A 20,000-nucleotide genomic window follows, 5' to 3' on the forward strand; every position below is an offset into this window, starting at 1 on the left:
TATTTGGACCCAATGTAAGTGGTTCAGGGATCTATCGCTTAAACAGGCTTAAAAGCCAATCACAGTAGTCAGGGCAGGAGCTAATAAAGACGTGTATAATTTTGGTTGCCAGATGGGGGCGGGGTGGGAATGTTGCATACTGGGCTCTGACATGCGGAAAGAAAAGGCCTACCGTGAAGGTGGTGAATGTGACCGAGAGGCTCCACCGCTGCTCTCCAACACAGGGCCATGCTGACTCTGGTTTCTCTTCATAACGCACAAGTCTTTCGCCTTTTACTAAAGACTTCCGTGGAGAGGAACAAACATGAGTTGAATATATTTTTGGCAGGCTTTGCTTCATGGCTGAGCCTTTTGAAATTGTGAAAAGTCAAAGAGCTGTCTAGGTCAGAAATCAAGCGTCCACAAAGGGGAGCTCGGGCGGAGGTGATAAGCAGCAGCCATCGTTATGCACACCTCCAAAAGTGGCACCATCTCAAGTGAGATTTGTGCCAAGAGCCTGGCGTGGACATCCAACACTTGGGGATTATCGCTTCTCGGCCTTTTGGCTAAGATCAAGTGTAGTATCTGTTCTTATCAGTTTAATATCTGATATGTCCTCTATATGAGGACTACATATTAAGCAGATTTTTGGCAAGAGGAGCAGAAATGTGGAGCTTGCTCCCTTCTCTCCACGCATCGACCTAGCATTGCAGTGCCGCTGGGAACGGTGCACTCTGTTCTTACCCTGTAGAAAAGCAAACACTCAAGACCTGCTGGTAGACTTGGTGAGAAACCAGAGTCAGCTATTTGGACCCAATGTAAGTGGTTCAGGGATCTATCGCTTAAACAGGCTTAAAAGCCAATCACAGTAGTCAGGGCAGGAGCTAATAAAGACGTGTATAATTTTGGTTGCCAGATGGGGGCGGGGTGGGAATGTTGCATACTGGGCTCTGACATGCGGAAAGAAAAGGCCTACCGTGAAGGTGGTGAATGTGACCGAGAGTCTCCACCGCTGCTCTCCAACACAGGGCCATGCTGACTCTGGTTTCTCTTCATAACGCACAAGTCTTTCGCCTTTTACTAAAGACTTCCGTGGAGAGGAACAAACATGAGTTGAATATATTTTTGGCAGGCTTTGCTTCATGGCTGAGCCTTTTGAAATTGTGAAAAGTCAAAGAGCTGTCTAGGTCAGAAATCAAGCGTCCACAAAGGAGAGCTCGGGCGGAGGTGATAAGCAGCAGCCATCGTTATGCACACCTCCAAATGTGGCACCATATCAAGTGAGATTTGTGCCAAGAGCCTGGCGTGGACATCCAACACTTTGGGATTATCGCTTCTCGGCCTTTTGGCTAAGATCAAGTGTAGTATCTGTTCTTATCAGTTTAATATCTGATATGTCCTCTATATGAGGACTACATATTAAGCAGATTTTTGGCAAGAGGAGCAGAAATGTGGAGCTTGCTCCCTTCTCTCCACGCATCGACCTAGCATTGCAGTGCCGCTGGGAACGGTGCACTCTGTTCTTACCCTGTAGAAAAGCAAACACTCAAGACCTGCTGGGAGACTTGGTGAGAAACCAGAGTCAGCTATTTGGACCCAATGTAAGTGGTTCAGGGATCTATCGCTTAAACAGGCTTAAAAGCCAATCACAGTAGTCAGGGCAGGAGCTAATAAAGACGTGTATAATTTTGGTTGCCAAATGGGGGCGGGGTGGGAATGTTGCATACTGGGCTCTGACATGCGGAAAGAAAAGGCCTACCGTGAAGGTGGTGAATGTGACCGAGAGTCTCCACCGCTGCTCTCCAACACAGGGCCATGCTGACTCTGGTTTCTCTTCATAACGCACAAGTCTTTCGCCTTTTACTAAAGACTTCCGTGGAGAGGAACAAACATGAGTTGAATATATTTTTGGCAGGCTTTGCTTCATGGCTGAGCCTTTTGAAATTGTGAAAAGTCAAAGAGCTGTCTAGGTCAGAAATCAAGCGTCCACAAAGGAGAGCTCGGGCGGAGGTGATAAGCAGCAGCCATCGTTATGCACACCTCCAAATGTGGCACCATATAAAGTGAGATTTGTGCCAAGAGCCTGGCGTGGACATCCAACACTTGGGGATTATCGCTTCTCGGCCTTTTGGCTAAGATCAAGTGTAGTATCTGTTCTTATCAGTTTAATATCTGATATGTCCTCTATATGAGGACTACATATTAAGCAGATTTTTGGCAAGAGGAGCAGAAATGTGGAGCTTGCTCCCTTCTCTCCACGCATCGACCTAGCATTGCAGTGCCGCTGGGAACGGTGCACTCTGTTCTTACCCTGTAGAAAAGCAAACACTCAAGACCTGCTGGGAGACTTGGTGAGAAACCAGAGTCAGTTATTTGGACCCAATGTAAGTGGTTCAGGGATCTATCGCTTAAACAGGCTTAAAAGCCAATCACAGTAGTCAGGGCAGGAGCTAATAAAGACGTGTATAATTTTGGTTGCCAGATGGGGGCGGGGTGGGAATGTTGCATACTGGGCTCTGACATGCGGAAAGAAAAGGCCTACCGTGAAGGTGGTGAATGTGACCGAGAGGCTCCACCGCTGCTCTCCAACACAGGGCCATGCTGACTCTGGTTTCTCTTCATAACGCACAAGTCTTTCGCCTTTTACTAAAGACTTCCGTGGAGAGGAACAAACATGAGTTGAATATATTTTTGGCAGGCTTTGCTTCATGGCTGAGCCTTTTGAAATTGTGAAAAGTCAAAGAGCTGTCTAGGTCAGAAATCAAGCGTCCACAAAGGAGAGCTCGGGCGGAGGTGATAAGCAGCAGCCATCGTTATGCACACCTCCAAAAGTGGCACCATCTCAAGTGAGATTTGTGCCAAGAGCCTGGCGTGGACATCCAACACTTGGGGATTATCGCTTCTCGGCCTTTTGGCTAAGATCAAGTGTAGTATCTGTTCTTATCAGTTTAATATCTGATATGTCCTCTATATGAGGACTACATATTAAGCAGATTTTTGGCAAGAGGAGCAGAAATGTGGAGCTTGCTCCCTTCTCTCCACGCATCGACCTAGCATTGCAGTGCCGCTGGGAACGGTGCACTCTGTTCTTACCCTGTAGAAAAGCAAACACTCAAGACCTGCTGGTAGACTTGGTGAGAAACCAGAGTCAGCTATTTGGACCCAATGTAAGTGGTTCAAGGATCTATCGCTTAAACAGGCTTAAAAGCCAATCACAGTAGTCAGGGCAGGAGCTAATAAAGACGTGTATAATTTTGGTTGCCAGATGGGGGCGGGGTGGGAATGTTGCATACTGGGCTCTGACATGCGGAAAGAAAAGGCCTACCGTGAAGGTGGTGAATGTGACCGAGAGTCTCGACCGCTGCTCTCCAACACAGGGCCATGCTGACTCTGGTTTCTCTTCATAACGCACAAGTCTTTCGCCTTTTACTAAAGACTTCCGTGGAGAGGAACAAACATGAGTTGAATATATTTTTGGCAGGCTTTGCTTCATGGCTGAGCCTTTTGAAATTGTGAAAAGTCAAAGAGCTGTCTAGGTCAGAAATCAAGCGTCCACAAAGGAGAGCTCGGGCGGAGGTGATAAGCAGCAGCCATCGTTATGCACACCTCCAAATGTGGCACCATATCAAGTGAGATTTGTGCCAAGAGCCTGGCGTGGACATCCAACAATTGGCGATTATCGCTTCTCGGCCTTTTGGCTAAGATCAAGTGTAGTATCTGTTCTTATCAGTTTAATATCTGATATGTCCTCTATATGAGGACTACATATTAAGCAGATTTTTGGCAAGAGGAGCAGAAATGTGGAGCTTGCTCCCTTCTCTCCACGCATCGACCTAGCATTGCAGTGCCGCTGGGAACGGTGCACTCTGTTCTTACCCTGTAGAAAAGCAAACACTCAAGACCTGCTGGGAGACTTGGTGAGAAACCAGAGTCAGTTATTTGGACCCAATGTAAGTGGTTCAGGGATCTATCGCTTAAACAGGCTTAAAAGCCAATCACAGTAGTCAGGGCAGGAGCTAATAAAGACGTGTATAATTTTGGTTGCCAGATGGGGGCGGGGTGGGAATGTTGCATACTGGGCTCTGACATGCGGAAAGAAAAGGCCTACCGTGAAGGTGGTGAATGTGACCGAGAGGCTCCACCGCTGCTCTCCAACACAGGGCCATGCTGACTCTGGTTTCTCTTCATAACGCACAAGTCTTTCGCCTTTTACTAAAGACTTCCGTGGAGAGGAACAAACATGAGTTGAATATATTTTTGGCAGGCTTTGCTTCATGGCTGAGCCTTTTGAAATTGTGAAAAGTCAAAGAGCTGTCTAGGTCAGAAATCAAGCGTCCACAAAGGAGAGCTCGGGCGGAGGTGATAAGCAGCAGCCATCGTTATGCACACCTCCAAATGTGGCACCATCTCAAGTGAGATTTGTGCCAAGAGCCTGGCGTGGACATCCAACACTTGGGGATTATCGCTTCTCGGCCTTTTGGCTAAGATCAAGTGTAGTATCTGTTCTTATCAGTTTAATATCTGATATGTCCTCTATGTGAGGACTACATATTAAGCAGATTTTTGGCAAGAGGAGCAGAAATGTGGAGCTTGCTACCTTCTCTCCACGCATCGACCTAGCAGTGCAGTGCCGCTGGGAACGGTACACTCTGTTCTTACCCTGTAGAAAAGCAAACAGTCAAGACCTGCTGGGAGACTTGTTGAGAAACCAGAGTCAGCTATTTGGACCCAATGTAAGTGGTTCAGGGATCTATCGCTTAAACAGGCTTAAAAGCCAATCACAGTAGTCAGGGCAGGAGCTAATAAAGACGTGTATAATTTTGGTTGCCAGATGGGGGCGGGGTGGGAATGTTGCATACTGGGCTCTGACATGCGGAAAGAAAAGGCCTACCGTGAAGGTGGTGAATGTGACCGAGAGTCTCCACCGCTGCTCTCCAACACAGGGCCATGCTGACTCTGGTTTCTCTTCATAACGCACAAGTCTTTCGCCTTTTACTAAAGACTTCCGTGGAGAGGAACAAACATGAGTTGAATATATTTTTGGCAGGCTTTGCTTCATGGCTGAGCCTTTTGAAATTGTGAAAAGTCAAAGAGCTGTCTAGGTCAGAAATCAAGCGTCCACAAAGGAGAGCTCGGACGGAGGTGATAAGCAGCAGCCATCGTTATGCACACCTCCAAATGTGGCACCATCTCAAGTGAGATTTGTGCCAAGAGCCTGGCGTGGACATCCAACACTTGGGGATTATCGCTTCTCGGCCTTTTGGCTAAGATCAAGTGTAGTATCTGTTCTTATCAGTGTAATATCTGATATGTCCTCTATATGAGGACTACATATTAAGCAGATTTTTGGCAAGAGGAGCAGAAATGTGGAGCTTGCTCCCTTCTCTCCACGCATCGACCTAGCATTGCAGTGCCGCTGGGAACGGTGCACTCTGTTCTTACCCTGTAGAAAAGCAAACACTCAAGACCTGCTGGGAGACTTGGTGAGAAACCAGAGTCAGCTATTTGGACCCAATATAAGTGGTTCAGGGATCTATCGCTTAAACAGGCTAAAAAGCCAATCACAGTAGTCAGGGCAGGAGCTAATAAAGACGTGTATAATTTTGGTTGCCAGATGGGGGCGGGGTGGGAATGTTGCATACTGGGCTCTGACATGCGGAAAGAAAAGGCCTACTGTGAAGGTGGTGAATGTGACCGAGAGGCTCCACCGCTGCTCTCCAACACAGGGCCATGCCGACTCTGGTTTCTCTTCATAACGCACAAGTCTTTCGCCTTTTACTAAAGACTTCCATGGAGAGGAACAAACATGAGTTGAATATATTTTTGGCAGGCTTTGCTTCATGGCTGAGCCTTCTGAAATTGTGAAAAGTCAAAGAGCTGTCTAGGTCAGAAATCAAGCGTCCACAAAGGAGAGCTCGGGCGGAGGTGATAAGCAGCAGCCATCGTTATGCACACCTCCAAATGTGGCACCATATCAAGTGAGATTTGTGCCAAGAGCCTGGCATGGACATCCAACAGTTGGGGATTATTGCTTCTCGGCCTTTTGGCTAAGATCAAGTGTAGTATCTGTTCTTATCAGTTTAATATCTGATATGTCCTCTATATGAGGACTACATATTAAGCAGATTTTTGGCAAGAGGAGCAGAAATGTGGACCTTGCTCCCTTCTCTCCACGCATCGACCTAGCATTGCAGTGCCTCCGGGAACGGTGCACTCTGTTCTTACCCTTTAGAAAAGCAAACACTCAAGACCTGCTGGGAGACTTGGTGAGAAACCAGAGTCAGCTATTTGGACTCAATGTAAGTGGTTCAGGGATCTATCGCTTAAACAGGCTTAAAAGCCAATCACAGTAGTCAGGGCAGGAGCTAATAAAGACGTGTATAATTTTGGTTGCCAGATGGGGGCGGGGTGGGAATGTTGCATACTGGGCTCTGACATGCGGAAAGAAAAGGCCTACCGTGAAGGTGGTGAATATGACCAAGAGTCTCCACCGCTGCTCTCCAACACAGGGCCATGCTGACTCTGGTTTCTCTTCATAACGCACAAGTCTTTCACCTTTTACTAAAGACTTCCGTGGAGAGGAACAAACATGAGTTGAATATATTTTTGGCAGGCTTTGCTTCATGGCTGAGCCTTTTGAAATTGTGAAAAGTCAAATAGCTGTCTAGGTCAGAAATCAAGCGTCCACAAAGGAGAGCTCGGGCGGAGGTGATAAGCAGCAGCCATCGTTATGCACACCTCCAAATGTGGCACCATCTCAAGTGAGATTTGTGCCAAGAGCCTGGCGTGGACATCCAACACTTGGGGATTATCGCTTCTCGGCCTTTTGGCTAAGATCAAGTGTAGTATCTGTTCTTATCAGTTTAATATCTGATATGTCCTCTATATGAGGACTACATATTAAGCAGATTTTTGGCAAGAGGAGCAGAAATGTGGAGCTTGCTCCCTTCTCTCCACGCATCGACCTAGCATTGCAGTGCCGCTGGGAACGGTGCACTCTGTTCTTACCCTGTAGAAAAGCAAACACTCAAGACCTGCTGGGAGACTTGGTGAGAAACCAGAGTCAGCTATTTGGACCCAATGTAAGTGGTTCAGGGATCTATCGCTTAAACAGGCTTAAAAGCCAATCACAGTAGTCAGGGCAGGAGCTAATAAAGACGTGTATAATTTTGGTTGCCAGATGGGGGCGGGGTGGGAATGTTGCATACTGGGCTCTGACATGCGGAAAGAAAAGGCCTACCGTGAAGGTGGTGAATGTGACCGAGAGGCTCCACCGCTGCTCTCCAACACAGGGCCATGCTGACTCTGGTTTCTCTTCATAACGCACAAGTCTTTCGCCTTTTACTAAAGACTTCCGTGGAGAGGAACAAACATGAGTTGAATATATTTTTGGCAGGCTTTGCTTCATGGCTGAGCCTTTTGAAATTGTGAAAAGTCAAAGAGCTGTCTAGGTCAGAAATCAAGCGTCCACAAAGGAGAGCTCGGGCGGAGGTGATAAGCAGCAGCCATCGTTATGCACACCTCCAAATGTGGCACCATCTCAAGTGAGATTTGTGCCAAGAGCCTGGCGTGGACATCCAACACTAGGGGATTATCGCTTCTCGGCCTTTTGGCTAAGATCAAGTGTAGTATCTGTTCTTATCAGTTTAATATCTGATATGTCCTCTATATGAGGACTACATATTAAGCAGATTTTTGGCAAGAGGAGCAGAAATGTGGAGCTTGCTCCCTTCTCTCCACGCATCGACCTAGCATTGCAGTGCCGCTGGGAACGGTGCACTCTGTTCTTACCCTGTAGAAAAGCAAACAGTCAAGACCTGCTGGGAGACTTGTTGAGAAACCAGAGTCAGCTATTTGGACCCAATGTAAGTGGTTCAGGGATCTATCGCTTAAACAGGCTTAAAAGCCAATCACAGTAGTCAGGGCAGGAGCTAATAAAGACGTGTATAATTTTGGTTGCCAAATGGGGGCGGGGTGGGAATGTTGCATACTGGGCTCTGACATGCGGAAAGAAAAGGCCTACCGTGAAGGTGGTGAATGTGACCGAGAGTCTCCACCGCTGCTCTCCAACACAGGGCCATGCTGACTCTGGTTTCTCTTCATAACGCACAAGTCTTTCGCCTTTTACTAAAGACTTCCGTGGAGAGGAACAAACATGAGTTGAATATATTTTTGGCAGGCTTTGCTTCATGGCTGAGCCTTTTGAAATTGTGAAAAGTCAAAGAGCTGTCTAGGTCAGAAATCAAGCGTCCACAAAGGAGAGCTCGGGCGGAGGTGATAAGCAGCAGCCATCGTTATGCACACCTCCAAATGTGGCACCATATCAAGTGAGATTTGTGCCAAGAGCCTGGCGTGGACATCCAACACTTGGGGATTATCGCTTCTCGGCCTTTTGGCTAAGATCAAGTGTAGTATCTGTTCTTATCAGTTTAATATCTGATATGTCCTCTATATGAGGACTACATATTAAGCAGATTTTTGGCAAGAGGAGCAGAAATGTGGAGCTTGCTCCCTTCTCTCCACGCATCGACCTAGCATTGCAGTGCCGCTGGGAACGGTGCACTCTGTTCTTACCCTGTAGAAAAGCAAACACTCAAGACCTGCTGGGAGACTTGGTGAGAAACCAGAGTCAGTTATTTGGACCCAATGTAAGTGGTTCAGGGATCTATCGCTTAAACAGGCTTAAAAGCCAATCACAGTAGTCAGGGCAGGAGCTAATAAAGACGTGTATAATTTTGGTTGCCAGATGGGGGCGGGGTGGGAATGTTGCATACTGGGCTCTGACATGCGGAAAGAAAAGGCCTACCGTGAAGGTGGTGAATGTGACCGAGAGGCTCCACCGCTGCTCTCCAACACAGGGCCATGCTGACTCTGGTTTCTCTTCATAACGCACAAGTCTTTCGCCTTTTACTAAAGACTTCCGTGGAGAGGAACAAACATGAGTTGAATATATTTTTGGCAGGCTTTGCTTCACGGCTGAGCCTTTTGAAATTGTGAAAAGTCAAAGAGCTGTCTAGGTCAGAAATCAAGCGTCCACAAAGGAGAGCTCGGGCGGAGGTGATAAGCAGCAGCCATCGTTATGCACACCTCCAAATGTGGCACCATCTCAAGTGAGATTTGTGCCAAGAGCCTGGCGTGGACATCCAACACTTGGGGATTATCGCTTCTCGGCCTTTTGGCTAAGATCAAGTGTAGTATCTGTTCTTATCAGTTTAATATCTGATATGTCCTCTATGTGAGGACTACATATTAAGCAGATTTTTGGCAAGAGGAGCAGAAATGTGGAGCTTGCTCCCTTCTCTCCACGCATCGACCTAGCATTGCAGTGCCGCTGGGAACGGTGCACTCTGTTCTTACCCTGTAGAAAAGCAAACAGTCAAGACCTGCTGGGAGACTTGTTGAGAAACCAGAGTCAGCTATTTGGACCCAATGTAAGTGGTTCAGGGATCTATCGCTTAAACAGGCTTAAAAGCCAATCACAGTAGTCAGGGCAGGAGCTAATAAAGACGTGTATAATTTTGGTTGCCAGATGGGGGCGGGGTGGGAATGTTGCATACTGGGCTCTGACATGCGGAAAGAAAAGGCCTACCGTGAAGGTGGTGAATGTGACCGAGAGGCTCCACCGCTGCTCTCCAACACAGGGCCATGCTGACTCTGGTTTCTCTTCATAACGCACAAGTCTTTCGCCTTTTACTAAAGACTTCCGTGGAGAGGAACAAACATGAGTTGAATATATTTTTGGCAGGCTTTGCTTCATGGCTGAGCCTTTTGAAATTGTGAAAAGTCAAAGAGCTGTCTAGGTCAGAAATCAAGCGTCCACAAAGGAGAGCTCGGGCGGAGGTGATAAGCAGCAGCCATCGTTATGCACACCTCCAAATGTGGCACCATCTCAAGTGAGATTTGTGCCAAGAGCCTGGCGTGGACATCCAACACTTGGGGATTATCGCTTCTCGGCCTTTTGGCTAAGATCAAGTGTAGTATCTGTTCTTATCAGTTTAATATCTGATATGTCCTCTATATGAGGACTACATATTAAGCAGATTTTTGGCAAGAGGAGCAGAAATGTGGAGCTTGCTCCCTTCTCTCCACGCATCGACCTAGCATTGCAGTGCCGCTGGGAACGGTGCACTCTGTTCTTACCCTGTAGAAAAGCAAACACTCAAGACCTGCTGGTAGACTTGGTGAGAAACCAGAGTCAGCTATTTGGACCCAATGTAAGTGGTTCAGGGATCTATCACTTAAACAGGCTTAAAAGCCAATCACAGTAGTCAGGGCAGGAGCTAATAAAGACGTGTATAATTTTGGTTGCCAGATGGGGGCGGGGTGGGAATGTTGCATACTGGGCTCTGACATGCGGAAAGAAAAGGCCTACCGTGAAGGTGGTGAATGTGACCGAGAGTCTCCACCGCTGCTCTCCAACACAGGGCCATGCTGACTCTGGTTTCTCTTCATAACGCACAAGTCTTTCGCCTTTTACTAAAGACTTCCGTGGAGAGGAACAAACATGAGTTGAATATATTTTTGGCAGGCTTTGCTTCATGGCTGAGCCTTTTGAAATTGTGAAAAGTCAAAGAGCTGTCTAGGTCAGAAATCAAGCGTCCACAAAGGAGAGCTCGGGCGGAGGTGATAAGCAGCAGCCATCGTTATGCACACCTCCAAATGTGGCACCATATCAAGTGAGATTTGTGCCAAGAGCCTGGCGTGGACATCCAACACTTGGGGATTATCGCTTCTCGGCCTTTTGGCTAAGATCAAGTGTAGTATCTGTTCTTATCAGTTTAATATCTGATATGTCCTCTATATGAGGACTACATATTAAGCAGATTTTTGGCAAGAGGAGCAGAAATGTGGAGCTTGCTCCCTTCTCTCCACGCATCGACCTAGCATTGCAGTGCCGCTGGGAACGGTGCACTCTGTTCTTACCCTGTAGAAAAGCAAACAGTCAAGACCTGCTGGGAGACTTGGTGAGAAACCAGAGTCAGCTATTTGGACCCAATGTAAGTGGTTCAGGGATCTATCGCTTAAACAGGCTTAAAAGCCAATCACAGTAGTCAGGGCAGGAGCTAATAAAGACGTGTATAATTTTGGTTGCCAGATGGGGGCTGGGTGGGAATGTTGCATACTGGGCTCTGACATGCGGAAAGAAAAGGCCTACCGTGAAGGTGGTGAATGTGACCGAGAGTCTCCACCGCTGCTCTCCAACACAGGGCCATGCTGACTCTGGTTTCTCTTCATAACGCACAAGTCTTTCGCCTTTTACTAAAGACTTCCGTGGAGAGGAACAAACATGAGTTGAATATATTTTTGGCAGGCTTTGCTTCATGGCTGAGCCTTTTGAAATTGTGAAAAGTCAAAGAGCTGTCTAGGTCAGAAATCAAGCGTCCACAAAGGAGAGCTCGGGCGGAGGTGATAAGCAGCAGCCATCGTTATGCACACCTCCAAATGTGGCACCATATCAAGTGAGATTTGTGCCAAGAGCCTGGCGTGGACATCCAACACTTGGGGATTATCGCTTCTCGGCCTTTTGGCTAAGATCAAGTGTAGTATCTGTTCTTATCAGTTTAATATCTGATATGTCCTCTATATGAGGACTACATATTAAGCAGATTTTTGGCAAGAGGAGCAGAAATGTGGAGCTTGCTCCCTTCTCTCCACGCATCGACCTAGCATTGCAGTGCCGCTGGGAACGGTGCACTCTGTTCTTACCCTGTAGAAAAGCAGACACTCAAGACCTGCTGGGAGACTTGGTGAGAAACCAGAGTCAGCTATTTTGACCCAATGTAATGGTTCAGGGATCTATCGCTTAAACAGGCTTAAAAGCCAATCACAGTAGTCAAGGCAGGAGCTAATAAAGACGTGTATAATTTTGGTTGCCAAATGGGGGCGGGGTGGGAATGTTGCATACTGGGCTCTGACATGCGGAAAGAAAAGGCCTACCGTAAAGGTGGTGAATGTGACCGAGAGGCTCCACCGATGCTCTCCAACACAGGGCCATGCTGACTCTGGTTTCTCTTCATAACGCACAAGTCTTTCGCCTTTTACTAAAGACTTCTGTGGAGAGGAACAAACATGAGTTGAATATATTTTTGGCAGGCTTTGCTTCATGGCTGAGCCTTTTGAAATTGTGAAAAGTCAAAGAGCTGTCTAGGTCAGAAATCAAGCGTCCACAAAGGAGAGCTCGGGCGGAGGTGATAAGCAGCAGCCATCGTTATGCACACCTCCAAATGTGGCACCATATAAAGTGAGATTTGTGCCAAGAGCCTGGCGTGGACATCCAACACTTGGGGATTATCGCTTCTCGGCCTTTTGGCTAAGATCAAGTGTAGTATCTGTTCTTATCAGTTTAATATCTGATATGTCCTCTATATGAGGACTACATATTAAGCAGATTTTTGGCAAGAGGAGCAGAAATGTGGAGCTTGCTCCCTTCTCTCCACGCATCGACCTAGCATTGCAGTGCCGCTGGGAACGGTGCACTCTGTTCTTACCCTGTAGAAAAGCAAACACTCAAGACCTGCTGGGAGACTTGGTGAGAAACCAGAGTCAGTTATTTGGACCCAATGTAAGTGGTTCAGGGATCTATCGCTTAAACAGGCTTAAAAGCCAATCACAGTAGTCAGGGCAGGAGCTAATAAAGACGTGTATAATTTTGGTTGCCAGATGGGGGCGGGGTGGGAATGTTGCATACTGGGCTCTGACATGCGGAAAGAAAAGGCCTACCGTGAAGGTGGTGAATGTGACCGAGAGGCTCCACCGCTGCTCTCCAACACAGGGCCATGGTGACTCTGGTTTCTCTTCATAACGCACAAGTCTTTCGCCTTTTACTAAAGACTTCCGTGGAGAGGAACAAACATGAGTTGAATATATTTTTGGCAGGCTTTGCTTCATGGCTGAGCCTTTTGAAATTGTGAAAAGTCAAAGAGCTGTCTAGGTCAGAAATCAAGCGTCCACAAAGGAGAGCTCGGGCGGAGGTGATAAGCAGCAGCCATCGTTATGCACACCTCCAAAAGTGGCACCATCTCAAGTGAGATTTGTGCCAAGAGCCTGGCGTGGACATCCAACACTTGGGGATTATCGCTTCTCGGCCTTTTGGCTAAGATCAAGTGTAGTATCTGTTCTTATCAGTTTAATATCTGATATGTCCTCTATATGAGGACTACATATTAAGCAGATTTTTGGCAAGAGGAGCAGAAATGTGGAGCTTGCTCCCTTCTCTCCACGCATCGACCTAGCATTGCAGTGCCGCTGGGAACGGTGCACTCTGTTCTTACCCTGTAGAAAAGCAAACACTCAAGACCTGCTGGTAGACTTGGTGAGAAACCAGAGTCAGCTATTTGGACCCAATGTAAGTGGTTCAAGGATCTATCGCTTAAACAGGCTTAAAAGCCAATCACAGTAGTCAGGGCAGGAGCTAATAAAGACGTGTATAATTTTGGTTGCCAGATGGGGGCGGGGTGGGAATGTTGCATACTGGGCTCTGACATGCGGAAAGAAAAGGCCTACCGTGAAGGTGGTGAATGTGACCGAGAGTCTCGACCGCTGCTCTCCAACACAGGGCCATGCTGACTCTGGTTTCTCTTCATAACGCACAAGTCTTTCGCCTTTTACTAAAGACTTCCGTGGAGAGGAACAAACATGAGTTGAATATATTTTTGGCAGGCTTTGCTTCATGGCTGAGCCTTTTGAAATTGTGAAAAGTCAAAGAGCTGTCTAGGTCAGAAATCAAGCGTCCACAAAGGAGAGCTCGGGCGGAGGTGATAAGCAGCAGCCATCGTTATGCACACCTCCAAATGTGGCACCATATCAAGTGAGATTTGTGCCAAGAGCCTGGCGTGGACATCCAACACTTGGGGATTATCGCTTCTCGGCCTTTTGGCTAAGATCAGGTGTAGTATCTGTTCTTATCAGTTTAATATCTGATATGTCCTCTATATGAGGACTACATATTAAGCAGATTTTTGGCAAGAGGAGCAGAAATGTGGAGCTTGCTCCCTTCTCTCCACGCATCGACCTAGCATTGCAGTGCCGCTGGGAACGGTGCACTCTGTTCTTACCCTGTAGAAAAGCAAACACTCAAGACCTGCTGGGAGACTTGGTGAGAAACCAGAGTCAGTTATTTGGACCCAATGTAAGTGGTTCAGGGATCTATCGCTTAAACAGGCTTAAAAGCCAATCACAGTAGTCAGGGCAGGAGCTAATAAAGACGTGTATAATTTTGGTTGCCAGATGGGGGCGGGGTGGGAATGTTGCATACTGGGCTCTGACATGCGGAAAGAAAAGGCCTACCGTGAAGGTGGTGAATGTGACCGAGAGGCTCCACCGCTGCTCTCCAACACAGGGCCATGCTGACTCTGGTTTCTCTTCATAATGCACAAGTCTTCGCCTTTTACTAAAGACTTCCGTGGAGAGGAACAAACATGAGTTGAATATATTTTTGGCAGGCTTTGCTTCATGGCTGAGCCTTTTGAAATTGTGAAAAGTCAAAGAGCTGTCTAGGTCAGAAATCAAGCGTCCTCAAAGGAGAGCTCGGGCGGAGGTGATAAGCAGCAGCCATCGTTATGCATACCTCCAAATGTGGCACCATCTCAAGTGAGATTTGTGCCAAGAGCCTGGCGTGGACATCCAACACTTGGGGATTATCGCTTCTCGGCCTTTTGGCTAAGATCAATTGTAGTATCTGTTCTTATCAGTTTAATATCTGATATGTCCTCTATGTGAGGACTACATATTAAGCAGATTTTTGGCAAGAGGAGCAGAAATGTGGAGCTTGCTCCCTTCTCTCCACGCATCGACCTAGCATTGCAGTGCCGCTGGGAACGGTGCACTCTGTTCTTACCCTGTAGAAAAGCAAACACTCAAGACCTGCTGGTAGACTTGGTGAGAAACCAGAGTCAGCTATTTGGACCCAATGTAAGTGGTTCAGGGATCTATCGCTTAAACAGGCTTAAAAGCCAATCACAGTAGTCAGGGCAGGAGCTAATAAAGACGTGTATAATTTTGGTTGCCAGATGGGGGCGGGGTGGGAATGTTGCATACTGGGCTCTGACATGCGGAAATAAAAGGCCTACCGTGAAGGTGGTGAATGTGACCGAGAGTCTCCACCGCTGCTCTCCAACACAGGGCCATGCTGACTCTGGTTTCTCTTCATAACGCACAAGTCTTTCGCCTTTTACTAAAGACTTCCGTGGAGAGGAACAAACATGAGTTGAATATATTTTTGGCAGGCTTTGCTTCATGGCTGAGCCTTTTGAAATTGTGAAAAGTCAAAGAGCTGTCTAGGTCAGAAATCAAGCGTCCACAAAGGAGAGCTCGGGCGGAGGTGATAAGCAGCAGCCATCGTTATGCACACCTCCAAATGTGGCACCATATCAAGTGAGATTTGTGCCAAGAGCCTGGCGTGGACATCCAACACTTGGGGATTATCGCTTCTCGGCCTTTTGGCTAAGATCAAGTGTAGTATCTGTTCTTATCAGTTTAATATCTGATATGTCCTCTATATGAGGACTACATATTAAGCAGAATTTTGGCAAGAGGAGCAGAAATGTGGAGCTTGCTCCCTTCTCTCCACGCATCGACCTAGCATTGCAGTGCCGCTGGGAACGGTGCACTCTGTTCTTACCCTGTAGAAAAGCAAACACTCAAGACCTGCTGGGAGACTTGGTGAGAAACCAGAGTCAGCTATTTGGACCCAATGTAAGTGGTTCAGGGATCTATCGCTTAAACAGGCTTAAAAGCCAATCACAGTAGTCAGGGCAGGAGCTAATAAAGACGTGTATAATTTTGGTTGCCAGATGGGGGCGGGGTGGGAATGTTGCATACTGGGCTCTGACATGCGGAAAGAAAAGGCCTACCGTGAAGATGGTGAATGTGACCGAGAGGCTCCACCGCTGCTCTCCAACACAGGGCCATGCTGACTCTGGTTTCTCTTCATAACGCACAAGTCTTTCGCCTTTTACTAAAGACTTCCGTGGAGAGGAACAAACATGAGTTGAATATATTTTTGGCAGGCTTTGCTTCATGGCTGAGCCTTTTGAAATTGTGAAAAGTCAAAGAGCTGTCTAGGTCAGAAATCAAGCGTCCACAAAGGAGAGCTCGGGCGGAGGTGATAAGCAGCAGCCATCGTTATGCACACCTCCAAATGTGGCACCATATCAAGTGAGATTTGTGCCAAGAGCCTGGCGTGGACATCCAACACTTGGGGATTATCGCTTCTCGGCCTTTTGGCTAAGATCAAGTGTAGTATCTGTTCTTATCAGTTTAATATCTGATATGTCCTCTATATGAGGACTACATATTAAGCAGATTTTTGGCAAGAGGAGCAGAAATGTGGAGCTTGCTCCCTTCTCTCCACGCATCGACCTAGCATTGCAGTGCCGCTGGGAACGGTGCACTCTGTTCTTACCCTGTAGAAAAGCAAACACTCAAGACCTGCTGGGAGACTTGGTGAGAAACCAGAGTCAGTTATTTGGACCCAATGTAAGTGGTTCAGGGATCTATCGCTTAAACAGGCTTAAAAGCCAATCACAGTAGTCAGGGCAGGAGCTAATAAAGACGTGTATAATTTTGGTTGCCAGATGGGGGCGGGGTGGGAATGTTGCATACTGGGCTCTGACATGCGGAAAGAAAAGGCCTACCGTGAAGGTGGTGAATGTGACCGAGAGGCTCCACCGCTGCTCTCCAACACAGGGCCATGCTGACTCTGGTTTCTCTTCATAACGCACAAGTCTTTCGCCTTTTACTAAAGACTTACGTGGAGAGGAACAAACATGAGTTGAATAAATTTTTGGCAGGCTTTGCTTCATGGCTGAGCCTTTTGAAATTGTGAAAAGTCAAAGAGCTGTCTAGGTCAGAAATCAAGCGTCCACAAAGGAGAGCTCGGGCGGAGGTGATAAGCAGCAGCCATCGTTATGCACACCTCCAAATGTGGCACCATCTCAAGTGAGATTTGTGCCAAGAGCCTGGCGTGGACATCCAACACTTGGGGATTATCGCTTCTCGGCCTTTTGGCTAAGATCAAGTGTAGTATCTGTTCTTATCAGTTTAATATCTGATATGTCCTCTATATGAGGACTACATATTAAGCAGATTTTTGGCAAGAGGAGCAGAAATGTGGAGCTTGCTCCCTTCTCTCCACGCATCGACCTAGCATTGCAGTGCCGCTGGGAACGGTGCACTCTGTTCTTACCCTGTAGAAAAGCAAACACTCAAGACCTGCTGGTAGACTTGGTGAGAAACCAGAGTCAGCTATTTGGACCCAATGTAAGTGGTTCAGGGATCTATCGCTTAAACAGGCTTAAAAGCCAATCACAGTAGTCAGGGCAGGAGCTAATAAAGACGTGTATAATTTTGGTTGCCAGATGGGGGCGGGGTGGGAATGTTGCATACTGGGCTCTGACATGCGGAAAGAAAAGGCCTACCGTGAAGGTGGTGAATGTGACCGAGAGTCTCCACCGCTGCTCTCCAACACAGGGCCATGCTGACTCTGGTTTCTCTTCATAACGCACAAGTCTTTCGCCTTTTACTAAAGACTTCCGTGGAGAGGAACAAACATGAGTTGAATATATTTTTGGCAGGCTTTGCTTCATGGCTGAGCCTTTTGAAATTGTGAAAAGTCAAAGAGCTGTCTAGGTCAGAAATCAAGCGTCCACAAAGGAGAGCTCGGGCGGAGGTGATAAGCAGCAGCCATCGTTATGCACACCTCCAAATGTGGCACCATATCAAGTGAGATTTGTGCCAAGAGCCTGGCGTGGACATCCAACACTTGGGGATTATCGCCTCTCGGCCTTTTGGCTAAGATCAAGTGTAGTATCTGTTCTTATCAGTTTAATATCTGATATGTCCTCTATATGAGGACTACATATTAAGCAGATTTTTGGAAAGAGGAGCAGAAATGTGGAGCTTGCTCCCTTCTCTCCACGCATTGACCTAGCATTGCAGTGCCGCTGGGAACGGTGCACTCTGTTCTTACCCTGTAGAAAAGCAAACACTCAAGACCTGCTGGTAGACTTGGTGAGAAACCAGAGTCAGCTATTTGGACCCAATGTAAGTGGTTCAGGGATCTATCGCTTAAACAGGCTTAAAAGCCAATCACAGTAGTCAGGGCAGGAGCTAATAAAGACGTGTATAATTTTGGTTGCCAAATGGGGGCGGGGTGGGAATGTTGCATACTGGGCTCTGACATGCGGAAAGAAAAGGCCTACCGTGAAGGTGGTGAATGTGACCGAGAGGCTCCACCGCTGCTCTCCAACACAGGGCCATGCTTACTCTGGTTTCTCTTCATAACGCACAAGTCTTTCGCCTTTTACTAAAGACTTCCGTGGAGAGGAACAAACATGAGTTGAATATATTTTTGGCAGGCTTTGCTTCATGGCTGAGCCTTTTGAAATTGTGAAAAGTCAAAGAGCTGTCTAGGTCAGAAATCAAGCGTCCACAAAGGAGAGCTCGGGCGGAGGTGATAAGCAGCAGCCATCGTTATGCACACCTCCAAATGTGGCACCATCTCAAGTGAGATTTGTGCCAAGAGCCTGGCGTGGACATCCAACACTTGGGGATTATCGCTTCTCGGCCTTTTGGCTAAGATCAAGTGTAGTATCTGTTCTTATCAGTTTAATATCTGATATGTCCTCTATATAAGGACTACATATTAAGCAGATTTTTGGCAAGAGGAGCAGAAATGTGGAGCTTGCTCCCTTCTCTCCACGCATCGACCTAGCATTGCAGTGCCGCTGGGAACGGTGCACTCTGTTCTTACCCTGTAGAAAAGCAAACACTCAAGACCTGCTGGGAGACTTGGTGAGAAACCAGAGTCAGCTATTTGGACCCAATGTAAGTGGTTCAGGGATCTATCGCTTAAACAGGCTTAAAAGCCAATCACAGTAGTCAGGGCAGGAGCTAATAAAGACGTGTATAATTTTGGTTGCCAGATGGGGGCGGGGTGGGAATGTTGCATACTGGGCTCTGACATGCGGAAAGAAAAGGCCTACCGTGAAGGTGGTGAATGTGACCGAGAGTCTCCACCGCTGCTCTCCAACACAGGGCCATGCTGACTCTGGTTTCTCTTCATAACGCACAAGTCTTTCGCCTTTTACTAAAGACTTCCGTGGAGAGGAACAAACATGAGTTGAATATATTTTTGGCAGGCTTTGCTTCATGGCTGAGCCTTTTGAAATTGTGAAAAGTCAAAGAGCTGTCTAGGTCAGAAATCAAGCGTCCACAAAGGAGAGCTCGGGCGGAGGTGATAAGCAGCAGCCATCGTTATGCACACCTCCAAATGTGGCACCATATCAAGTGAGATTTGTGCCAAGAGCCTGGCGTGGACATCCAACACTTGGGGATTATCGCTTCTCGGCCTTTTGGCTAAGATCAAGTGTAGTATCTGTTCTTATCAGTTTAATATCTGATATGTCCTCTATATGAGGACTACATATTAAGCAGATTTTTGGCAAGAGGAGCAGAAATGTGGAGCTTGCTCCCTTCTCTCCACGCATCGACCTAGCATTGCAGTGCCGCTGGTAACGGTGCACTCTGTTCTTACCCTGTAGAAAAGCAAACAGTCAAGACCTGCTGGGAGACTTGTTGAGAAACCAGAGTCAGCTATTTGGACCCAATGTAAGTGGTTCAGGGATCTATCGCTTAAACAGGCTTAAAAGCCAATCACAGTAGTCAGGGCAGGAGCTAATAAAGACGTGTATAATTTTGGTTGCCAGATGGGGGCGGGGTGGGAATGTTGCATACTGGGCTCTGACATGCGGAAAGAAAAGGCCTACCGTGAAGATGGTGAATGTGACCGAGAGGCTCCACCGCTGCTCTCCAACACAGGGCCATGCTGACTCTGGTTTCTCTTCATAACGCTCAAGTCTTTCGCCTTTTACTAAAGACTTCCGTGGAGAGGAACAAACATGAGTTGAATATATTTTTGGCAGGCTTTGCTTCATGGCTGAGCCTTTTGAAATTGTGAAAAGTCAAAGAGCTGTCTAGGTCAGAAATCAAGCGTCCACAAAGGAGAGCTCGGGCGGAGGTGA

At 47.3% G+C, this 20,000-nt stretch overlaps 51 non-coding genes across 51 annotated transcripts; all 51 read left to right on the forward strand.

The window, feature by feature from the left end:
• The first annotated feature begins 232 nt into the window (after nt 1–232).
• On the forward strand, nt 233–345 carry LOC133016680 (U5 spliceosomal RNA). Its single transcript, XR_009682041.1, has one exon. It is a non-coding gene; the product is annotated as a U5 spliceosomal RNA (small nuclear RNA).
• A 180-nt stretch (nt 346–525) lies between these two features.
• Nucleotides 526–717, forward strand: LOC133017398 (U2 spliceosomal RNA). Its single transcript, XR_009682711.1, has one exon. It is a non-coding gene; the product is annotated as a U2 spliceosomal RNA (small nuclear RNA).
• A 298-nt stretch (nt 718–1,015) lies between these two features.
• On the forward strand, nt 1,016–1,128 carry LOC133016681 (U5 spliceosomal RNA). The gene has a single exon (XR_009682042.1). It is a non-coding gene; the product is annotated as a U5 spliceosomal RNA (small nuclear RNA).
• Nucleotides 1,129–1,308: 180 nt separating this feature from the next.
• Nucleotides 1,309–1,500, forward strand: LOC133017399 (U2 spliceosomal RNA). The gene has a single exon (XR_009682712.1). It is a non-coding gene; the product is annotated as a U2 spliceosomal RNA (small nuclear RNA).
• Nucleotides 1,501–1,798: 298 nt separating this feature from the next.
• On the forward strand, nt 1,799–1,911 carry LOC133016683 (U5 spliceosomal RNA). Its single transcript, XR_009682044.1, has one exon. It is a non-coding gene; the product is annotated as a U5 spliceosomal RNA (small nuclear RNA).
• A 180-nt stretch (nt 1,912–2,091) lies between these two features.
• On the forward strand, nt 2,092–2,283 carry LOC133017400 (U2 spliceosomal RNA). Its single transcript, XR_009682713.1, has one exon. It is a non-coding gene; the product is annotated as a U2 spliceosomal RNA (small nuclear RNA).
• A 298-nt stretch (nt 2,284–2,581) lies between these two features.
• LOC133016684 (U5 spliceosomal RNA) lies at nt 2,582–2,694 on the forward strand. The gene has a single exon (XR_009682045.1). It is a non-coding gene; the product is annotated as a U5 spliceosomal RNA (small nuclear RNA).
• A 180-nt stretch (nt 2,695–2,874) lies between these two features.
• Nucleotides 2,875–3,066, forward strand: LOC133017401 (U2 spliceosomal RNA). Its single transcript, XR_009682714.1, has one exon. It is a non-coding gene; the product is annotated as a U2 spliceosomal RNA (small nuclear RNA).
• Nucleotides 3,067–3,364: 298 nt separating this feature from the next.
• Nucleotides 3,365–3,477, forward strand: LOC133016686 (U5 spliceosomal RNA). The gene has a single exon (XR_009682046.1). It is a non-coding gene; the product is annotated as a U5 spliceosomal RNA (small nuclear RNA).
• A 180-nt stretch (nt 3,478–3,657) lies between these two features.
• On the forward strand, nt 3,658–3,849 carry LOC133017402 (U2 spliceosomal RNA). The gene has a single exon (XR_009682715.1). It is a non-coding gene; the product is annotated as a U2 spliceosomal RNA (small nuclear RNA).
• Nucleotides 3,850–4,147: 298 nt separating this feature from the next.
• Nucleotides 4,148–4,260, forward strand: LOC133016687 (U5 spliceosomal RNA). Its single transcript, XR_009682047.1, has one exon. It is a non-coding gene; the product is annotated as a U5 spliceosomal RNA (small nuclear RNA).
• A 180-nt stretch (nt 4,261–4,440) lies between these two features.
• LOC133016427 (U2 spliceosomal RNA) lies at nt 4,441–4,632 on the forward strand. Its single transcript, XR_009681809.1, has one exon. It is a non-coding gene; the product is annotated as a U2 spliceosomal RNA (small nuclear RNA).
• A 298-nt stretch (nt 4,633–4,930) lies between these two features.
• On the forward strand, nt 4,931–5,043 carry LOC133016688 (U5 spliceosomal RNA). The gene has a single exon (XR_009682048.1). It is a non-coding gene; the product is annotated as a U5 spliceosomal RNA (small nuclear RNA).
• A 180-nt stretch (nt 5,044–5,223) lies between these two features.
• LOC133016179 (U2 spliceosomal RNA) lies at nt 5,224–5,415 on the forward strand. Its single transcript, XR_009681576.1, has one exon. It is a non-coding gene; the product is annotated as a U2 spliceosomal RNA (small nuclear RNA).
• A 298-nt stretch (nt 5,416–5,713) lies between these two features.
• On the forward strand, nt 5,714–5,826 carry LOC133016943 (U5 spliceosomal RNA). The gene has a single exon (XR_009682293.1). It is a non-coding gene; the product is annotated as a U5 spliceosomal RNA (small nuclear RNA).
• A 180-nt stretch (nt 5,827–6,006) lies between these two features.
• On the forward strand, nt 6,007–6,198 carry LOC133016452 (U2 spliceosomal RNA). Its single transcript, XR_009681834.1, has one exon. It is a non-coding gene; the product is annotated as a U2 spliceosomal RNA (small nuclear RNA).
• Nucleotides 6,199–6,496: 298 nt separating this feature from the next.
• Nucleotides 6,497–6,609, forward strand: LOC133016942 (U5 spliceosomal RNA). Its single transcript, XR_009682292.1, has one exon. It is a non-coding gene; the product is annotated as a U5 spliceosomal RNA (small nuclear RNA).
• A 180-nt stretch (nt 6,610–6,789) lies between these two features.
• LOC133017404 (U2 spliceosomal RNA) lies at nt 6,790–6,981 on the forward strand. The gene has a single exon (XR_009682717.1). It is a non-coding gene; the product is annotated as a U2 spliceosomal RNA (small nuclear RNA).
• A 298-nt stretch (nt 6,982–7,279) lies between these two features.
• On the forward strand, nt 7,280–7,392 carry LOC133016690 (U5 spliceosomal RNA). Its single transcript, XR_009682051.1, has one exon. It is a non-coding gene; the product is annotated as a U5 spliceosomal RNA (small nuclear RNA).
• A 180-nt stretch (nt 7,393–7,572) lies between these two features.
• LOC133017405 (U2 spliceosomal RNA) lies at nt 7,573–7,764 on the forward strand. The gene has a single exon (XR_009682718.1). It is a non-coding gene; the product is annotated as a U2 spliceosomal RNA (small nuclear RNA).
• Nucleotides 7,765–8,062: 298 nt separating this feature from the next.
• On the forward strand, nt 8,063–8,175 carry LOC133016691 (U5 spliceosomal RNA). Its single transcript, XR_009682052.1, has one exon. It is a non-coding gene; the product is annotated as a U5 spliceosomal RNA (small nuclear RNA).
• Nucleotides 8,176–8,355: 180 nt separating this feature from the next.
• LOC133017407 (U2 spliceosomal RNA) lies at nt 8,356–8,547 on the forward strand. The gene has a single exon (XR_009682719.1). It is a non-coding gene; the product is annotated as a U2 spliceosomal RNA (small nuclear RNA).
• A 298-nt stretch (nt 8,548–8,845) lies between these two features.
• On the forward strand, nt 8,846–8,958 carry LOC133016832 (U5 spliceosomal RNA). The gene has a single exon (XR_009682184.1). It is a non-coding gene; the product is annotated as a U5 spliceosomal RNA (small nuclear RNA).
• A 180-nt stretch (nt 8,959–9,138) lies between these two features.
• LOC133016167 (U2 spliceosomal RNA) lies at nt 9,139–9,330 on the forward strand. The gene has a single exon (XR_009681564.1). It is a non-coding gene; the product is annotated as a U2 spliceosomal RNA (small nuclear RNA).
• Nucleotides 9,331–9,628: 298 nt separating this feature from the next.
• LOC133016692 (U5 spliceosomal RNA) lies at nt 9,629–9,741 on the forward strand. The gene has a single exon (XR_009682053.1). It is a non-coding gene; the product is annotated as a U5 spliceosomal RNA (small nuclear RNA).
• Nucleotides 9,742–9,921: 180 nt separating this feature from the next.
• Nucleotides 9,922–10,113, forward strand: LOC133017408 (U2 spliceosomal RNA). Its single transcript, XR_009682720.1, has one exon. It is a non-coding gene; the product is annotated as a U2 spliceosomal RNA (small nuclear RNA).
• Nucleotides 10,114–10,411: 298 nt separating this feature from the next.
• Nucleotides 10,412–10,524, forward strand: LOC133016693 (U5 spliceosomal RNA). The gene has a single exon (XR_009682054.1). It is a non-coding gene; the product is annotated as a U5 spliceosomal RNA (small nuclear RNA).
• Nucleotides 10,525–10,704: 180 nt separating this feature from the next.
• On the forward strand, nt 10,705–10,896 carry LOC133017409 (U2 spliceosomal RNA). The gene has a single exon (XR_009682721.1). It is a non-coding gene; the product is annotated as a U2 spliceosomal RNA (small nuclear RNA).
• Nucleotides 10,897–11,194: 298 nt separating this feature from the next.
• LOC133016694 (U5 spliceosomal RNA) lies at nt 11,195–11,307 on the forward strand. The gene has a single exon (XR_009682055.1). It is a non-coding gene; the product is annotated as a U5 spliceosomal RNA (small nuclear RNA).
• Nucleotides 11,308–11,487: 180 nt separating this feature from the next.
• LOC133017410 (U2 spliceosomal RNA) lies at nt 11,488–11,679 on the forward strand. Its single transcript, XR_009682722.1, has one exon. It is a non-coding gene; the product is annotated as a U2 spliceosomal RNA (small nuclear RNA).
• Nucleotides 11,680–11,976: 297 nt separating this feature from the next.
• On the forward strand, nt 11,977–12,089 carry LOC133016911 (U5 spliceosomal RNA). The gene has a single exon (XR_009682262.1). It is a non-coding gene; the product is annotated as a U5 spliceosomal RNA (small nuclear RNA).
• Nucleotides 12,090–12,269: 180 nt separating this feature from the next.
• Nucleotides 12,270–12,461, forward strand: LOC133017411 (U2 spliceosomal RNA). The gene has a single exon (XR_009682723.1). It is a non-coding gene; the product is annotated as a U2 spliceosomal RNA (small nuclear RNA).
• Nucleotides 12,462–12,759: 298 nt separating this feature from the next.
• On the forward strand, nt 12,760–12,872 carry LOC133016697 (U5 spliceosomal RNA). Its single transcript, XR_009682057.1, has one exon. It is a non-coding gene; the product is annotated as a U5 spliceosomal RNA (small nuclear RNA).
• Nucleotides 12,873–13,052: 180 nt separating this feature from the next.
• LOC133017412 (U2 spliceosomal RNA) lies at nt 13,053–13,244 on the forward strand. The gene has a single exon (XR_009682724.1). It is a non-coding gene; the product is annotated as a U2 spliceosomal RNA (small nuclear RNA).
• Nucleotides 13,245–13,542: 298 nt separating this feature from the next.
• On the forward strand, nt 13,543–13,655 carry LOC133016698 (U5 spliceosomal RNA). The gene has a single exon (XR_009682058.1). It is a non-coding gene; the product is annotated as a U5 spliceosomal RNA (small nuclear RNA).
• A 180-nt stretch (nt 13,656–13,835) lies between these two features.
• LOC133016300 (U2 spliceosomal RNA) lies at nt 13,836–14,027 on the forward strand. The gene has a single exon (XR_009681688.1). It is a non-coding gene; the product is annotated as a U2 spliceosomal RNA (small nuclear RNA).
• A 298-nt stretch (nt 14,028–14,325) lies between these two features.
• On the forward strand, nt 14,326–14,437 carry LOC133016985 (U5 spliceosomal RNA). The gene has a single exon (XR_009682332.1). It is a non-coding gene; the product is annotated as a U5 spliceosomal RNA (small nuclear RNA).
• Nucleotides 14,438–14,617: 180 nt separating this feature from the next.
• On the forward strand, nt 14,618–14,809 carry LOC133016302 (U2 spliceosomal RNA). Its single transcript, XR_009681690.1, has one exon. It is a non-coding gene; the product is annotated as a U2 spliceosomal RNA (small nuclear RNA).
• A 298-nt stretch (nt 14,810–15,107) lies between these two features.
• On the forward strand, nt 15,108–15,220 carry LOC133016699 (U5 spliceosomal RNA). The gene has a single exon (XR_009682059.1). It is a non-coding gene; the product is annotated as a U5 spliceosomal RNA (small nuclear RNA).
• A 180-nt stretch (nt 15,221–15,400) lies between these two features.
• Nucleotides 15,401–15,592, forward strand: LOC133016221 (U2 spliceosomal RNA). Its single transcript, XR_009681614.1, has one exon. It is a non-coding gene; the product is annotated as a U2 spliceosomal RNA (small nuclear RNA).
• Nucleotides 15,593–15,890: 298 nt separating this feature from the next.
• On the forward strand, nt 15,891–16,003 carry LOC133016700 (U5 spliceosomal RNA). Its single transcript, XR_009682060.1, has one exon. It is a non-coding gene; the product is annotated as a U5 spliceosomal RNA (small nuclear RNA).
• Nucleotides 16,004–16,183: 180 nt separating this feature from the next.
• Nucleotides 16,184–16,375, forward strand: LOC133017413 (U2 spliceosomal RNA). Its single transcript, XR_009682725.1, has one exon. It is a non-coding gene; the product is annotated as a U2 spliceosomal RNA (small nuclear RNA).
• Nucleotides 16,376–16,673: 298 nt separating this feature from the next.
• LOC133016915 (U5 spliceosomal RNA) lies at nt 16,674–16,786 on the forward strand. Its single transcript, XR_009682266.1, has one exon. It is a non-coding gene; the product is annotated as a U5 spliceosomal RNA (small nuclear RNA).
• Nucleotides 16,787–16,966: 180 nt separating this feature from the next.
• LOC133017414 (U2 spliceosomal RNA) lies at nt 16,967–17,158 on the forward strand. The gene has a single exon (XR_009682726.1). It is a non-coding gene; the product is annotated as a U2 spliceosomal RNA (small nuclear RNA).
• Nucleotides 17,159–17,456: 298 nt separating this feature from the next.
• Nucleotides 17,457–17,569, forward strand: LOC133016701 (U5 spliceosomal RNA). The gene has a single exon (XR_009682061.1). It is a non-coding gene; the product is annotated as a U5 spliceosomal RNA (small nuclear RNA).
• A 180-nt stretch (nt 17,570–17,749) lies between these two features.
• Nucleotides 17,750–17,941, forward strand: LOC133016222 (U2 spliceosomal RNA). The gene has a single exon (XR_009681615.1). It is a non-coding gene; the product is annotated as a U2 spliceosomal RNA (small nuclear RNA).
• A 298-nt stretch (nt 17,942–18,239) lies between these two features.
• Nucleotides 18,240–18,352, forward strand: LOC133016545 (U5 spliceosomal RNA). The gene has a single exon (XR_009681914.1). It is a non-coding gene; the product is annotated as a U5 spliceosomal RNA (small nuclear RNA).
• A 180-nt stretch (nt 18,353–18,532) lies between these two features.
• Nucleotides 18,533–18,724, forward strand: LOC133016306 (U2 spliceosomal RNA). The gene has a single exon (XR_009681694.1). It is a non-coding gene; the product is annotated as a U2 spliceosomal RNA (small nuclear RNA).
• Nucleotides 18,725–19,022: 298 nt separating this feature from the next.
• On the forward strand, nt 19,023–19,135 carry LOC133016702 (U5 spliceosomal RNA). Its single transcript, XR_009682062.1, has one exon. It is a non-coding gene; the product is annotated as a U5 spliceosomal RNA (small nuclear RNA).
• A 180-nt stretch (nt 19,136–19,315) lies between these two features.
• On the forward strand, nt 19,316–19,507 carry LOC133016304 (U2 spliceosomal RNA). The gene has a single exon (XR_009681692.1). It is a non-coding gene; the product is annotated as a U2 spliceosomal RNA (small nuclear RNA).
• A 298-nt stretch (nt 19,508–19,805) lies between these two features.
• On the forward strand, nt 19,806–19,918 carry LOC133016877 (U5 spliceosomal RNA). Its single transcript, XR_009682229.1, has one exon. It is a non-coding gene; the product is annotated as a U5 spliceosomal RNA (small nuclear RNA).
• Nucleotides 19,919–20,000: the final 82 nt, after the last annotated feature.

This window comes from Limanda limanda, chromosome 12 (assembly GCF_963576545.1).
Source record: "Limanda limanda chromosome 12, fLimLim1.1, whole genome shotgun sequence".
In the NCBI taxonomy this organism is placed as follows: Eukaryota; Metazoa; Chordata; class Actinopteri; order Pleuronectiformes; family Pleuronectidae; genus Limanda; species Limanda limanda.